This window comes from Haliotis rufescens, unplaced genomic scaffold, assembly GCF_023055435.1.
Source record: "Haliotis rufescens isolate VD_foot unplaced genomic scaffold, xgHalRufe1.0.p SCAF_1, whole genome shotgun sequence".
Taxonomy (NCBI): domain Eukaryota; kingdom Metazoa; phylum Mollusca; class Gastropoda; order Lepetellida; family Haliotidae; genus Haliotis; species Haliotis rufescens.
Genome location: NW_025963779.1, coordinates 55,763,718 through 55,779,620, shown reverse-complemented (window position 1 = coordinate 55,779,620; position 15,903 = coordinate 55,763,718). Strand labels below are relative to the sequence as shown.

Sequence of the window (15,903 nt, the reverse complement as noted above, 5' to 3'; positions counted from 1 at the left end):
TAAAGCCTGATGCAGGTCTTAAACGTTTACCACTTCGCTGAACCCAAGCGAAGGGGTGTGGTACTGACATTCGTAGAAACCTAATCAAAGCAAAACGGGATTCGAACCCACGATCATAGGTTTCTGACACGATTAAACTTAGCAACTCAGCCTCAAACGACAGGGCAACCAGTACACCCAAGTGCCAATTTAAAATCACAGAAAGATTTATTGATACAATAAACATTACCCCTCAGAAAGTCTCTGGATCATCTCACCACAGATTTCTCATATAGTCACTTTATCATATAATATACCAAGAGCATAAGACAAAAAATAACAACCTGGAAATCTTTTTTAGAAAGCTGAAATTTTCTGGATACCTTCAAAAAGTCATACCCTGGCACAAAGTTTCCCAAGTTCCCCCTGGTGGTATTTTCAAAATGTCCGCCATTGTATTGCAAAATGATATGGAATTTTGAAGTTTTACATTCATGATATGCAATATATCAATTGAAAGCTTTTTTTATACACTTTCGCACAATACTTTAATCAACCTTGTGATATAATGAAGATTTGTTTTAAAAGCATTTGAAGAAATATTTAACAAGGTTTTTTTGGTGGAACACCCGGTAATAGTCAGGTTGGATTGTGATAAATACAATCTATGAAAGAAAACAATGTATGTCTGAATTAATAATACTTTAATCATCCCCTTGTGAATTTATAACCCTTTAAACATCCCCTTGTGTCAATACAAGAGTTATATTCTTTCTAACATAATAGTAGGATAGCCAAGTACTATTAAAAACAAACCCCTGGTGGAGTCGAAATGATACTAGGTCCCTAGGTGCTGTCCAGTGTCATTATACAGTGTCTCCTGCAAAGTAGTAAACAGTTCTGTCCACTTTGAGCAGTATTTGAACAGATGCATGTTAGGGATCGAAGTATCTGAACGCCGCTTTATATTTGCCTGTCGACCAAGATACATGTAATTTGTTTAACCAGTACCCTTGGCAATATCTCTCTACATCAATCGCAAATACGAATCTCGAGAATTGGTTGATATTCCGACGAGTTTGGCATTTGCAGATAAACAAAGGTAGTTCCAGCGTCTATACGATGCCCTAATCACAGATGATAAATCGTGTGATCTTGAGGGTGAGCTGGTAAATTTTACATTTGATGACGCCAGTATCAATGGGCAAACCCTCACAGGCAGTGGTACTGGGTGGTATGTGAAACATGTTTAGGGTGGTATTGCCACTAATCCAGGTCCTGAGGCAGTCCAGGCTCCTTCCCACGGTCTACCCAAAGGGTCATGACAGGTGCTTCTGCAGGTCAATTCGGTAAGGTTCCAGTAAAAGTACGCAAAAAACACACCACATCAACATTCAAGTCTATAAAGATTGGGCCTCTTGAACTTTCAAAGCCAATTGCACCTCTCCAGAAGTTACCAAAATGCTTGGATTGTTTCTGGTTAACAAGTTCCTCACTTAATAGACCTGTTTCACAACGTCCATCATGGAGTGGCTTTATGCAGTGAGCTGTAAAGGGAGACAATTATGAAAGAAAGTAAAATTCAGATTCTACCATTTGTAATCCAGGATCAATCCCAGCCTGACACCACCCTTTCGGCTTTGTGTTTTGCACAACAGCTGGCTGAAAAGTATTCACTTGGTGTTTGCCCTGTTACATTTGACCAGCCTCTCTACATCAAGGCAACCGAAATTGTGAAATCCTCTTACCCAGCACTGAGCAAGATGGTAATTCGACTTGAACTGGGATCGATTGGATATGTCATGAGTGTAAGTGGCTTAGAAGATATGTGGGCAACTGTCTATGCCCCAAACACTGTGATCCACATGATGACAGGTCATGCATATGCTCATGCACTCGGTGCTCATCTGCTGTCAACAGCAGCAAGCATGTCCGTTTGCTACAAACACAGTGCCTCAGTGGGGTGGATCCCACTCCTCTCATGGATGTTCACAAAACAGTGAATGACAAATGGACCACTGAGTGTGGGGTAAATGAGAAATCTGTCCACTTGCTCACAAGTGTTATGGAGAATCTGATGGAGAATACCTCGAATCAGTTGAACAGGGAAACTTTGGATTGGATATTTCAATCAAGTGTCCGTCATTCAACGTTCATTGGGATTTACACCTTCAGTCAGTCAGTGAAATGATTCCCTTATTTCATGCCGAAGGCCATCTTGCATATGCGAAATCTGCCCGCCTCTCCATTGACCAGTTGAAAGATGTTATTGATGTCATGTCTCCTGAGCAGTACCACAACTTCACTACCATTCGAAGAACAAAGAAATTCTTGCGTGGAAACCTTAGTGATCAGGCAATGGAACAAGATTTAATGCGATTGCTAAAGATCTCTGTAAGTATGACACGTGGTCGTGGAATCACAGACAGCACAATCGCCACGCCACGCCCCGATGCCAATGCATTACAATGTCACGCAAAGCACTACAGATGGGGTCATGTTGATAGCATCAACTGCAATGGATATTGTTGTTGCTGTTGTTGTTTGTGGTGGTGGTGCTGGTGGTGGACACAGATTCGATGGTAATGATGGTCGCACAAGCCACTCCAAGCATGGATCTCATATGATGTTTGGACGGAACCCATTACAAGTGTACAGTATCTCTGAAATTCAGGAAGCTTTTCACAGCATCAAACAGCACTAAGTGTTTGTACATGCAATCACTGGATGGGATATTGTGTCTGCACCTAACAATCAAGGGTAGAAGAAAGCTTTTGCACTGTTTCGTTGTACCAACAATTGGTGCTGTTTGAGTGTCTTCCATCGACCTGATTCTTCTTACGCTGAGATCGCAGAAGTTAGAGAGATGTTCCTTCTAAAGCTGTCTTGAGCTGTGGGGTCATGGTCACTGGACAAACATGGCTACAAGATGTACTTCAAATCCATTCATCGAGCAACCTTACCTTCATCTGGATCCAAGATGGAATCCCTCCTGTACCTGCCAAATTCCAAAGTAATTGGGCATATTATGCTGTACAACAATGGTAGGGAAACTATCACCCACAGAGATGGAGTGGCATAAAATAGAGGGGCTGCTTGTTCCCTGCTTGTTCCCTTTGAGACTGACAGATCTGTTGTTCCTCTGAAAGTCCTGAAGATGATAGTTTGCGTCTGCAAAGCAGGGATGCGGAAGCAATTTAGCGACAAAGCATGTCATCGAGATACAAAATGATGTCAATGGTTAAACTTCTACTTCACTTCAAGACGTGCTGATTCTACTAAATTATTCAGAAAATTGTTTCTCGATTTGTATCTCTGTACACATACTGCTCCAACTGTTTACTACTATGTAGCATCTCATGAACAATGCAATGAAACTGGACATACTTCCAAGGGACCTCATATCCACCAGGGGATTGATTTTAATAGTACTTGGCTATCCTACTATTGTGTAAGAACGTATTAAAACTCTTACATTGACATAAGGGGATGTTTTCTACGGTTTGATTAAAGTACTGCAAATTCAAAAATACTTTCTTCTTTTTCATAGATTGTTTTCATCATTTATCGTGTAATCCACAAAAAAACAGTTCAATAATTCTTCAAATGCTCATAAAACAAATCAAATTTAAATTACAAGGATCAAATATTAAATCAGTATGGTGATAAAGTGTATAAAAAGAGCTTTCATTTGATATATTGCATGATATCATGAGGGTAAAACTACAAAATTTCATATCATTTTCCAAAATAATGGCGGCCATCTTGAAAATGCCACCAGGGGGGGACTTGGGGAACTTTGTGCTAGGGTCATCAGTATGACCTACTGAAGGTATCTAGAAAAAAATCAGCTTTCTACTATATTTTCCCAGGTTATACCTAATGCTCTTGGCCTATAATAGGATGTGTCATGTGTGAGCAATTCTTCATTCCGTCAAAAATGGTATCACGAGCAGTAACTTCTCTAAATAGCTCCATCAATTTGATGCCTACTTGCTCGAAAAAACTATCTGTAACGTTCCCAACCAGTTAAGATAGAGCTTTCCCGATGTGAGACTGCCTCTACAAACATACAAGGATCTTCATAATCTGGCACTTTATGATAAATACTACTGTTTACTCAAACATTTTATTCACATGTTGTTCTCTTCTAAATGAAAATGCCTCTTAAGTGATATAATAAAGAGATCATTACTCTGAAATCCCCAATATATATATATATATATATATATATATATATATGCACACCATAAGTGCGACTTATCAATGATACTTTATAGACAAAGGGAATCGTCTTCAACATTTCTAGTTCCAATAACATAAAGATTAAGGCTATGTTATAACTTACTATCAAACCAGAGACAAGCAATAACATAAGAGTCTGGTTGGGGCCTGAATCTGCTACCACTACTGATGGTTAATTTAAAACACGCCACATGTGAGCTTTTAATTGCATCACTGAAGCAATAAATGAGTTTTATTTATTTGTAACAGCCATAAAACATAGTCTATGTCTGCTGGTCTGTGTAGAGACCTCGTGCAGAACCAGTGGATGGATGTTGCCATCGAGCAGGTGACTTTCAGTAACTAGAACGCATACCTGAAACATGAGTCACATGTTCATCTCAGCAAGGTGTCTTACGCTAACTTACTGAAAATCAAAGCAAGCCTCAAACGTCTTTGTCAATCAGAAACCACGCGGCAGTGAGATCCTTGCGCTGCGGAGTTTTATCGCTCTTCTGTAGTAGTATGGATTGGAGGAACTCTTCAGAAGACCTTTGCTTGTGATAACCACACTGTTTATCATTGATGCTGTCTTGAAATTGTTATTTTGATGGAGTGAGCTTTGGGACTGGTACAGGTTAGAAAGACTATCGGTATCTCGGAACGGATATATCGAAATTACAACTTCAGCCTATATCAACATCACTCCTTGTACCTCGATTATTCCTAAAGAAGGCCAAGTCAGAAGGGTTTTTTTCACAATGGACACAGAGCCATAGACAATACATACATTTAGATTGTGAAAAATAAACAGGTAATGCCAGTACAATTTGCGGATTTACAGGCTTTAATACCTCTTCTCTTATAGCTGTAATACTGGTATTTGCGTAGTTTTCCAAGTAATTGTTTACATGGATGACAGCAGCATTTTAAATTTATCCATATTTGGATTAGGGCAAACATGGTACATGTAGGTTCAGTTGTCTAAAATCATTGTAAAATTCATATTCTAAAGTTAAATGATAATAGTTCTCCATATTTGTTTCACATACAGTGCAAAACCGTAAACATTCATCAATATCAGTCCATCTACATTCGTTTACCTTTAATCTTAGAAGCCGGGTTCAAAACATTTCTATATATTATTTCTGTAGTAACAAGTGCATTTTCTGGTCCCGAGATACATTCAACTACTTATACAGGATGTACCTGGAACTAGTATGGATGGTACTATTCCATGATAGAACATATTTATCAAACCATTTTGAAAACTATTAATGGAGTCAACGTCTGTCTGTATCAACATCGATCCTTGTTTCTCTAAATGCATAAATTTGTTCACTGCGACACATAAAGGCTACAAGCTATGTGCATTGCATATTTATGGAACTCAACAACATGAATTAGAGGGAGTATATGCGTCAACGTCATATAGGTAATATATTACGTGTTTAACACTTTTAAATAACATAATCATTAAATGGGTGAGTGAATGAATGAGTGGGGTTAATCTAACACTGCTTTGAACAGTTATATTTGTGCTGTAAAATCACATCGTTTTAGCTACATAAGGAAGAAAATGAGAACGTAGCACATGTATGACGCTGATCAATAATCTGGTATAAATAACAACGACTGCGGATCCTCATATCGCCAAGGGAAGCAAAACTACACAGCGAGTTGTTCTGCCCGTGGCTATCATTTTACATGTATGACGTAAATAATCTGAACTGTTTGAACATAACTCCGAATGGTTAAACAGACCTAATCTGTGAGCAAAAATAACAGTGAGTGAGTGAGTGAGTGCTGTTTTACGCCGCCTTTAGCAATATTCCAGCAATAATACGTCGGGGGACACCACAAATGGGCTTCACACATTGTACCCATGTCGGGAATCGTACCCGGGTCTTCGGCGTGACGAGCGAACGCTTTACCCACTAGGCTACCCGACCGCCCCCGAAAATAACAACTTAAACCAGTGAGTAAAGGAAACTGTTTATCTTACCTTTACTTATGACGAGGCTCGTAAAGATACGGGGTAGAATAGGTCGTAAAAGGCGACTATACTTGTCGTAAGAGGCGACTAACGGGATCGGTTGGTCAGGTTCGCTGACTTGGTTGATGCATGTCATCGATCCAAATTGCGTGGATCGATGTTCGTGATGTCAATCACTGGATTGTCTGGTCCAGACACGAGTATTTACAGGCCGCCGTCATATAGCTGGAATATTGTTGAATGCGGCGTTAAACAAACAAACAACAATAAGGCGAAAGCAACCGATTTGATGCGAACATGAACTCCCTAATTTGCGTTTTGCTAACTGGGATTACTTGTGCATTACCGGTGTGAGGCCCTATCCACTATAGTGACAGTTGAAGTATGTTCAGGCAGGTGTATGAATATTGTTAAACGCCGCAATCAGTAAAATTCTAGCTAGATCACAATGGCCTGTAAATAATCGCGATCGTGTCTGGACCAGGCCAACCAATGACTAACACCTTGACGGAAACGTCATTGAAGCACAATGTCGCACATTTAAACACGTCACCGAATCTGACCGACCGAGCATCTTAATCGGCTCTAACAAGAAGCATGGGAAACTGGGGTGTCTTCGATGGCAGGAGATCAATCGAATGTTATTTCAGAAGTAATGCGACAGCAGACATATAATAAAATGCGGTTGTATGATTTCCCCAGTCAGCTCAAAACCGACGTATTATGTAAAGGCATATATATTTGGGCAAATTTTTCCAACAAACATATGTAGTTTGTTTTGAGAAATTCCACTTCAAGTGAGCATTTACTTCACATATGTACAAGTCCGACCTATAAAAGTGCCAGAATTTCGTTTAAACGTTTGGCATGCGTCAGTCATTCCTTTTCCCCTGAGAAAGAAAATATCTTCTCTGAAACAAAGTAAGCTGCTCTGGACATACATTTGAGCAGACTATGTCATTGATTGACAATAATTTGAAAATCAAATCGGGAAAACAAATTGTCCCAGAAAACACTGGAAAACATAATTTTGCCACAGATTTGAAAATTATAGTTTGCTGGACATGATGGATGTACAATCAAAATACATGTTGTGACAAATATTATGCAGTCCCCCTTTCAGAGAAAAAATGTCCCGAGGCAGTGTCCGAAAAATACCATGTCTCAAACAGAAATCCCAGTGACCCCAAATAGTCACTGTCTCGTCCCTGAGGCATTTGTGCCCTGGGAACATCATGGAAAATCATGCACACTGTAACGTGTCTGTCCAACCTCACGTCGACTTTACAATGCAGGAAACGGAATCAGGCTATTTTGCAGATGTGCATGAAACCTTGAGTGCTTTAAACACTGTTTACTCTAGGGTGGTGCTTATACACTATGAAAATAACATCAACGGGCAATGAGTACGAGACTGAAATGGCATCAAAAGTGTTTGCTTTTGCGATAATATTCCAACCAGGCCGGTCATGAAATAAAGACAGGGAATTCAAAAATCAATGTGGTTATGAAAAGGTTATACACAAGGGACAAATTTATGACCTAAAACATATGGACTGACGCGACTTTGTGAAGGCACCAGGAAACAAGACCCGCAGAACTTAAAAGGTTTATTTGCTATGTCTGAGGTGGCATGGCCAACAAGACAAGAATAAAGTCTCAGGAAATGGCATTAACCTTTCATGACGTGCAAATGTCTTATGTAGTTGTGTGTCAATATCTCCTCTCAATGGAGCAATTGATCATCGAGAGAGTCCCATATAGCTGGAGACACTTCAATTTGTCACAGTGGTGCCACTGCAGGGGAAGTAGATGCACGGGGTATTGCAGTGTAATGAAGGATGGTAAAACGCCAGCTATTTGCACAATACGTTTGCACCAAGAAGTGAAGAAGAGACAAAAGGGCATCGGATCTACAAATCATGACAACAGTAATATTGAGTGACAGATTGACATTGCGCAACCGACGTAAATTTTTATGACAAATTTGAAAGTTCTCAGGTCCTCAATAGAGTAATGTTCTCCATATTTCATTTCGTAATTCCAATATTCCAAATTTTAAAAAAAACCATTGATAACTCTTTATGTTCTGAGAGGAAAGCTCTTTTAATACTTCAGCCCTAACCATGCATAGCATTTCTTCAATATCAGCTTCACGGCGGTATGTGTAGAACGACGATGGATACAAGAAACTGTTTTCAAGGATCATGGCATTTCAAATGACAGACCTCTGTGTATGAAGTTCTCTTAATTTCGTGAATCACAGAAAACTAATTATGTATTATACAATATGGAATATTGATGACCTTGATTAACAATCATTAACAATAGACGACCCCAGCAACGGCAGGTTATCCGATTAATCCTATACTAAGATACTACATTCAACCGAAAACCTTTAACTATTAGAACTCTGATAGTATCCAGAAGTCTGTTGTTTACCGTACACTCAGCAATGTTCCAAAAAGTATAAATAATCGAGTCTGGACGAGACAATCCAGTGATTGATATTGTGAGCAACAATCCTCACAGTTAGGTATGATACGCAAGTCACAGAGCCTGACCACTCGATCCATTAAGTCGCCTATCACAACCAACAGATTGCGGGGAATCAGATCTAACACGGGGAGTAGACGTTGGTAGTTTATAGAGATCCAAGACATATGGATTTTCAACGCCTGCTTTCTTTAAGCAAAAGGTTTCAATGCCTCATCGTGCCACTTCATCCGTTAAAGTGTCAGTAAATATGTGAATGAAGAATACAATGTAAAACGATAAATGTATCAAAATATATTTTTGAATTAGTGAGTTGGCTTAAGCTTAAACGAAGTTTTAACGGTATTCCAGTTATATCAGCTTAATGTGGAAGGAAAGCGCGAAGTGATACAAGTCTCAGACGTTTACCACTTTGGTGAAATCCACGAGCACGAGTACGTTGAAACCTACTCTTGAAGTCTTGTGCACAATAGTAATACAGTTGGTACATTACATCACTGGTAAACAAGAGGTTGGACACCAAGTAGCGAACCAAGCTGGAGCTAAACTGTAAACGCGGAATTGGGCAAAAGGCGTAATTGTACAGTACGGTACATAAACATGTATCCACATTCTGAGTCTGTTCATCGCATGGTATCACGTCGGAACATTTTTTAAACATTACGATCCCAATGGCCCAGTACGTAGACAGTCTCAAGTGCTATATACTTTGCATTGTGATGGGAAAGCATTCCACTACACCTGACGGATGGGATGGTGTTTACTTAAAGCGACGCTTTTTTACTTAATAACTAAGCTGAACATCTAGCGCCCCTGATGCCTTGGCAAATTGCAAAGTGTTCAATCTGAGATCTGTTCGTGGTTAGATAAACACTGTAAACTGAAGGGCTGTGGACAGCATCGTGAACGTCTTTCAAAACTAAATAATGTGCCCGTATTTACAAAATGTTTACATTGTACGTAGAGGTAACATGGACTTCCAAATCATACTGCTAGCGTAGAACGCTTAGCACGTTGTTATCCACATGTACAACGGGAACGCAGTACTAAATACATGCAACGAGGCCATAACGGTAAATGCACTGTGACGTGACTGGACAGCCAGGTCGGCGAGTGTTCACGCTTCCCTAATCCCGGCGCTGACTTTATGCGAATCCAAAGACGAGTAACGGCAAATTTGTACTGTGCCTATGCGTTAGATGTTGCCGCTGGCTGGCTTGGAATGCAACCGTCAATTTTATTTCAGTTTTATAGCCATATGGAACTTCAGGAAACAGACCGAACAGAGTTTTCAATTCATCTGCTCTTTGTACACGTAAACTTGCAACAAGGGTCCTGCCAATAAGTGTCAGTTTTGTAAATACGAATACCCATCAAATGATTGTTTGGGGATTTCAGTCACAATACAGCATATTTTCGACAGGTACTGCCTAGCAACGCCAGTTTATGTCCCTTTTACGGCATTGAACTATTGCCCGTAGCTAGAAGCTGGGTCACACGCTAACAATTTCTATGTCATATATTTTCAATAGAAATTGTAAACTACACACGTCGTTTATGACTTTCCCAGGGCACATTCAGAACACACCGACAAGCAATTTATTACAGCTGCTTATGTGCATAAGACTGAACGAAACATAAAATTGATATAAAATTCAGACAAATCTTATTCAGATGCACGTATACAATGTTACTCTAACTGCATTGATATATGTTCCACGAATCTGGTCGTTCTTTTGTAGTAGGATTGAGTTGATCTTGTATGCATGACCTCGACGCTTTGGTAGAGACTTTTCAATCTCAACTTATCGCTTTTATTATATTTGTCATTCCTTCAGTTGAATCGCAACCAACCTAAGATTTACTTCTCAACTTCGCGGGCACATGAAACCCCTATCAGACAACGTATAAAAAGTTGTTAAAGAAACCATCGCCCGTCGAATGTGCGATCTCTATTGAGGTGGGAAGTTCATGATAGACTGAAGGTACACATATCTTCAGAATGTGTATAATGGGGACCAATTAGACGTAAGTGCTTCGTTGTGACACGCTGTGCCAATAATAGAACCACCAGAAAGGCAAGGGTCAACGTTTTGTCAATAGATGACATCTCCTACTCGGTATAATAGAACAGGCCCATGACCATCAAGATGTGGGTCAGACAGTCATGTCTTTCAATTCTACACACATGATCCCGACAGTGGGAGTGACTTGCATAAGCATCTGAGTTTCGCAACAAGTGGTGTGTCACGATTTATGGCAAGTCCGTTGAGCATGTGACTTAAGTTCCGGATCTTTCAAAATAATGGGGTTATATGTCGATAAGGTGACGAGGTATATTCCACGAAACGATCAGCCTCCAGCAAGGGTTGAAATTGTTTTGTTACCGAATAAAAAAACTAATATAAACTTGTCCGACAATACCTATTGTTTAGGGGTTTCCGTCGGCCACAAACAAATTAACATTATGATGACAGGTACTTCTGTGAAAGGTCGACACGGTACAGGTGAAATTGGATATTTATATGAATCGGAATTTTGTTACAGCTTCCAAGTGTCTATTACATGTTGTGTATGTGCTACAGCTATTTCCCTCAACGAAATAGGTGAAGTTATTTCCCGGTACTACTAAAACTGTCTGGAATAGTCCATAGATGTCAGTCGTTTACATTGTATATAACAATAGGATTATCTACAACATTCATACACTGTTCGATAACATTCAGAGACACGACTTGTAGACATAAGTGTTTGCTTGTTTGGTGTTTAACGCCACACGTAGTAACATTCCAGCTACGTGACGGCGGTTTGTAAATAATCTGGACAAGGCAACCCAGTGATTGACATCATAAGCATCGATCTACGAATTTGGGACACGATGACATACATCGATCAAGTCAGCGAGCCTGACCACCCGATCCCGCATGGGTCAACCCGGATCTTTACTGGTCGTTAACAAATGTGAATGAGTGAATGATGATGGTTGAAATTTGGGGATAAGACATATAGACATGGCATGGGCACCAATGGTTCTTCCCTTCTTGCTGATTTAGGCATATGAATCGGAATTTCTGCTCGGATTGGCAAGATGAAAAAAGGGGATTTGGGTCAAGAAGTATTACTTAAATTTAGGTATATCGCTGATCTGATATGGTTCAACAATAGCCAAATCCCTTTCACTAATTTGCTCACCTGACCTAGAAAGGAATGAAACCTCTGAAATCGGTTTATCTCGTACTTAGATTCATACATAAAGATTCAGAGTGACAAACAAATTTTCACAGGGTTGTGTGACAGTACGGATGACTTCAACTTTCCAATGGTCAACTTTCCCTTCATGTCGAGCATTATCCAGATGCTCCAGCCGTTGGTGTCACAACCGTCAACTTTTGAAGTACAATCGAGAATGCTTTTCCTTCGAAGGTTTTCAAAGAGCGTCATACGACTCTTGTTTCAAAATTGTTTGATCAGGGTAACCTTCAAGGACTCGGTAAAGGTTTCAAAAGTTTTTATGGAGGAAGACATGTGGCGGACATATCCAAATTTGGTGCATCAGTGAAAAAATGACGACCGATGCAATTCCCTATTTTGACTTGTATCATTATAATCTGTTCCCGTGTTTGTTTTTTAGGTAAAGAATTGATCTGTCTCCGCATGCGTCTGTGGAGTGTGCCACCGGTGGGGCAGAATAAGCTCAAAGACACCTTTTTCCTTTGATGGTGATTCATTAACACAGGTTTTAGCAGAGATTTCTTATGGTTATGGAAATGTTTTTTGCATCTTTTACACCGCTTTGGAAACATACTAGCAACTCCAATCGAGCTAACCCCGCAAGCACAAGGCAACTCCGACGCCCCTGCTGAACAGTTCCCAATGACCCCAATGACATACTACCTTTACAACTGACTTTATAAAGCAAGAAACAAAACCACATGGTCTATATTAGACAAGCATTTAGTCCATGAAATCTTTTATTTACACAATACATTTCTCTCCCCTAAAATTTAAACAAATAACTTTCCTGATGCTGAAGTGGAATCGAGCTGGCTAGAGCGGAGTAGATTGGTTTTGTTTTCATAAAATATATATATTCCACAAAAATTGTGCAGTGCCGGGTCTATATAGCTATACGTTTGCATTACGGGAATTCGAAAACACATGGCATAACAGTTTCTCAATACATCTCGTTCACGCCTACTCTAATTGAAGAAGCCATAACTAATTAATGAAGACTTTAAGATAGGCAACTGCTAAAGTGTTTACGCTCTCTCCAACCCTTGTGGTAAACGCACAACATTATTCATTACGTGGGTGAGCGAGCTTAATGACAAGTAGACGCTCCCCCTGTGCAGCAAGTAGAGACAGGATGTTTACAGATTACACTGACAGCCGCTGTGAAGATGCTGAGAGAAGAGATGGTTCGAGGGAGTGCAATGGCGACTCTCCAGCTGTGACCAGCGTTATGTGAGATGTTCAGACCAGTGTGTGATGGGTATGACGCCACAATATTCCAGTATTATCATTACGTGTCCAGTGTTCTGGTCGTGGCATTTTAATTTCTTGGCAATATTTCAGCTATATGACGAAGGTCTGTAAATATTCAAGCCTGGACCAGGCAATCCGTTGATGGACATCAAGAGCATTGGTCCACTCAATTGGGATACGATAACACGCAGTCAACCAGGTAACCTGGCCTGACAATCCGATCCATTTCGTCGCCTCTTACAAGCATACATGTAGGTTTCTAGGGACCTATTTTCTCACCCGGAATCCCCAGTAGATTTTCCTGTTACACCGCCAGAAGGGGTACAGTGCTGAGAAACCAAGGGTAATTGTCGTAGCTGTTCTGTGATTCAAACAAATCATCTAGGAATCCTGGTCAGCCATTAATACAGATCGTAACTGGGTTTTTTTTGTATTACGAAATCTCCGAGGGTTATAGTGCTGGCAAATCAAGGATCTTTAACAAAGCGAATCTTAGGATCCTGGGTAACTAAGGGAGCAAACACCGGCGCCGTGACCCGCTTGACCATCCCTGCCGAACATATTCTATAAGATGCATAATATTTTCAAATATTCCTGTTGTGTGTCAGACATGCATTATATTTAATTCTAATGAAGATTCAGGGTCACAAACGACAAAATCATACAACATCCATCTACATTAGATATCGTGATGACATGCAGAAGATGTCTATTTCACTGTCCGAGACACGCCACAGTTCCACTGATATAGTTTATATTGATTTGATGATTATATTGGGAAAACAGCATGACGTGCTAACTGTTGTATTTCGCTGAGATCAGCAACTTTACAGCTAAACAGATTTCTTTGGGCGTAAAAAGCAAAAAAGTGGTTAAAACTTATAGGAATGGATCACTAACATGACAAACAAGTCGCTAAACACCTAGCTAGGTGTATCTCCTGATTTTGTTGGTAACGGAGAAATCACGAGAATCTGTCAATTCTCCTTCGGGAATGAACCGAATCGAGTGATTTCTCTAACTGAAACCACGTAATATAATTTCTCTATAGTTTTGCAAAGTGTCTAATAGATTTACGTGTTTAAATTTAGTTCAGAATTCCTGGCTCAGAATCAGCTGCAACAACAATGGTCATGTCATAATGGTTTAATGTCCATGTAGGTTATGGGGGTTAAACTTAATGTCATGTCGGCAATAGGAAAATGTCATAATTATGTTGATGTAATTATATCGAGTGACAACCACAAATTCGCGCCCCCTTATACACAATTATGACATTGCCCTATTGCCGACATGACATTAACTTTACCCCATAACCTACATGGATATTCAAATTCTTTATTCATTACTATACAGGCCACAGGTCTTTTGTACAAAATGTACAACATATTTATGGCGACAGTCACAATGATAAAATACGTGTTCTTTATTCTTTACTGTTATACAGATATTTAGCGATACTAATGATGAGCTTTGTGTTGTAGTTGATAAAAGTATGTTAAACTTATAGACATTTGGGTGTAAATAACATTTTGAAGTAATATAGATATGGCGTACATGTAGGTGAGTATATGGAGCGCACACTAGCAGGAAATGAAACTCGTCTTCCATAAGGTCTATCTCTATAGTTTGCAAAATCTTTCTTTTCGAGGGTTGATAAGTTTTCTACCAGTTTTTGTTTCCAGCCGGTGTGAACTGCATCTAAACCTTGACTTACATTAACGGAATCCCCTCACGGTTAGACAGACTGAGTACAAATATGCTTCACTCTTCTTAATTTAAAATGAGAATAGAAGGACATTATCACGTAAACGTCTGCGCACTCGAGTGTTGGCGTAAATCTGTATGAGTCACCCTGGATTTAGTGTATACGTGGACGTGAATTTCTGGTGTCACTCGATATTTATACATCAGCATCATTATGGCATTACCCTATCGCCGACATGACATTAAGTGTAACCCCGTTATCCTACATTGATATTAAACCATTATGATGACATCAGGCCATTGTTGTTGCAGTTGATTCTGAGCCAGGAATTAACTGCCCTCCTGAACTAACTTTAAACACTGGACTGAGAATGAGTTTATTTACTTTAAGTTTATCTTTCACTTTATTAAAATGATTGAAGAAATATAGCCTTTATGACAGTTGTAGCTGATAATGGCTTTTCGCAACTCGACCCTTGTAACATCGCCAGACATAACTAAATGAATATCCTCTGCAAATCCAAACCGAGTTCAAAAGTAATTTACAACCATTAAGCAAAGAAACACAACTTGTCGTGACGTAAACACCTATGGATCTACCATACCAATCGACACTTGTGTAATTGTGAGATAGGATATACATCGAATAAAGACCGCATGTGACAAAACTATATAAACGTCAATAGTTAAAGTACATTGCTATTGAAGGTCTATAGTTTTGTCACTAAAACTATTCTCAAAATACCTCCTGTAATTGATTCTGTCTGTTACCAGTGAAGATAATCGAACACGTTTTTTTAACAGTCTATTGAAATCGTCACGCGTTTATTGAAATCTCCCGACTGGAGTAATTATGTTACATCTTCTCTTCACGTACACTTTATCTGGGGTGTACATTGAATGACACATGCAATCACACTTTCATATTAGGATATCGAACACAGGAGTGGAGTATAAGTGAAATGGAGAGAGGAAAATGTCCCTTAAGAATGTGAGTGACCATAAGTGAGTGAGTT

At 39.6% G+C, this 15,903-nt stretch overlaps 1 protein-coding gene across 2 annotated transcripts in view; it reads right to left on the bottom strand.

Annotated features, from left to right (window-relative positions):
• Nucleotides 1–15,903, bottom strand: part of LOC124131534 (growth hormone secretagogue receptor type 1-like) — a 140,462-nt gene that overhangs the window by 24,008 nt on the left and 100,551 nt on the right. The window lies entirely within an intron of this gene.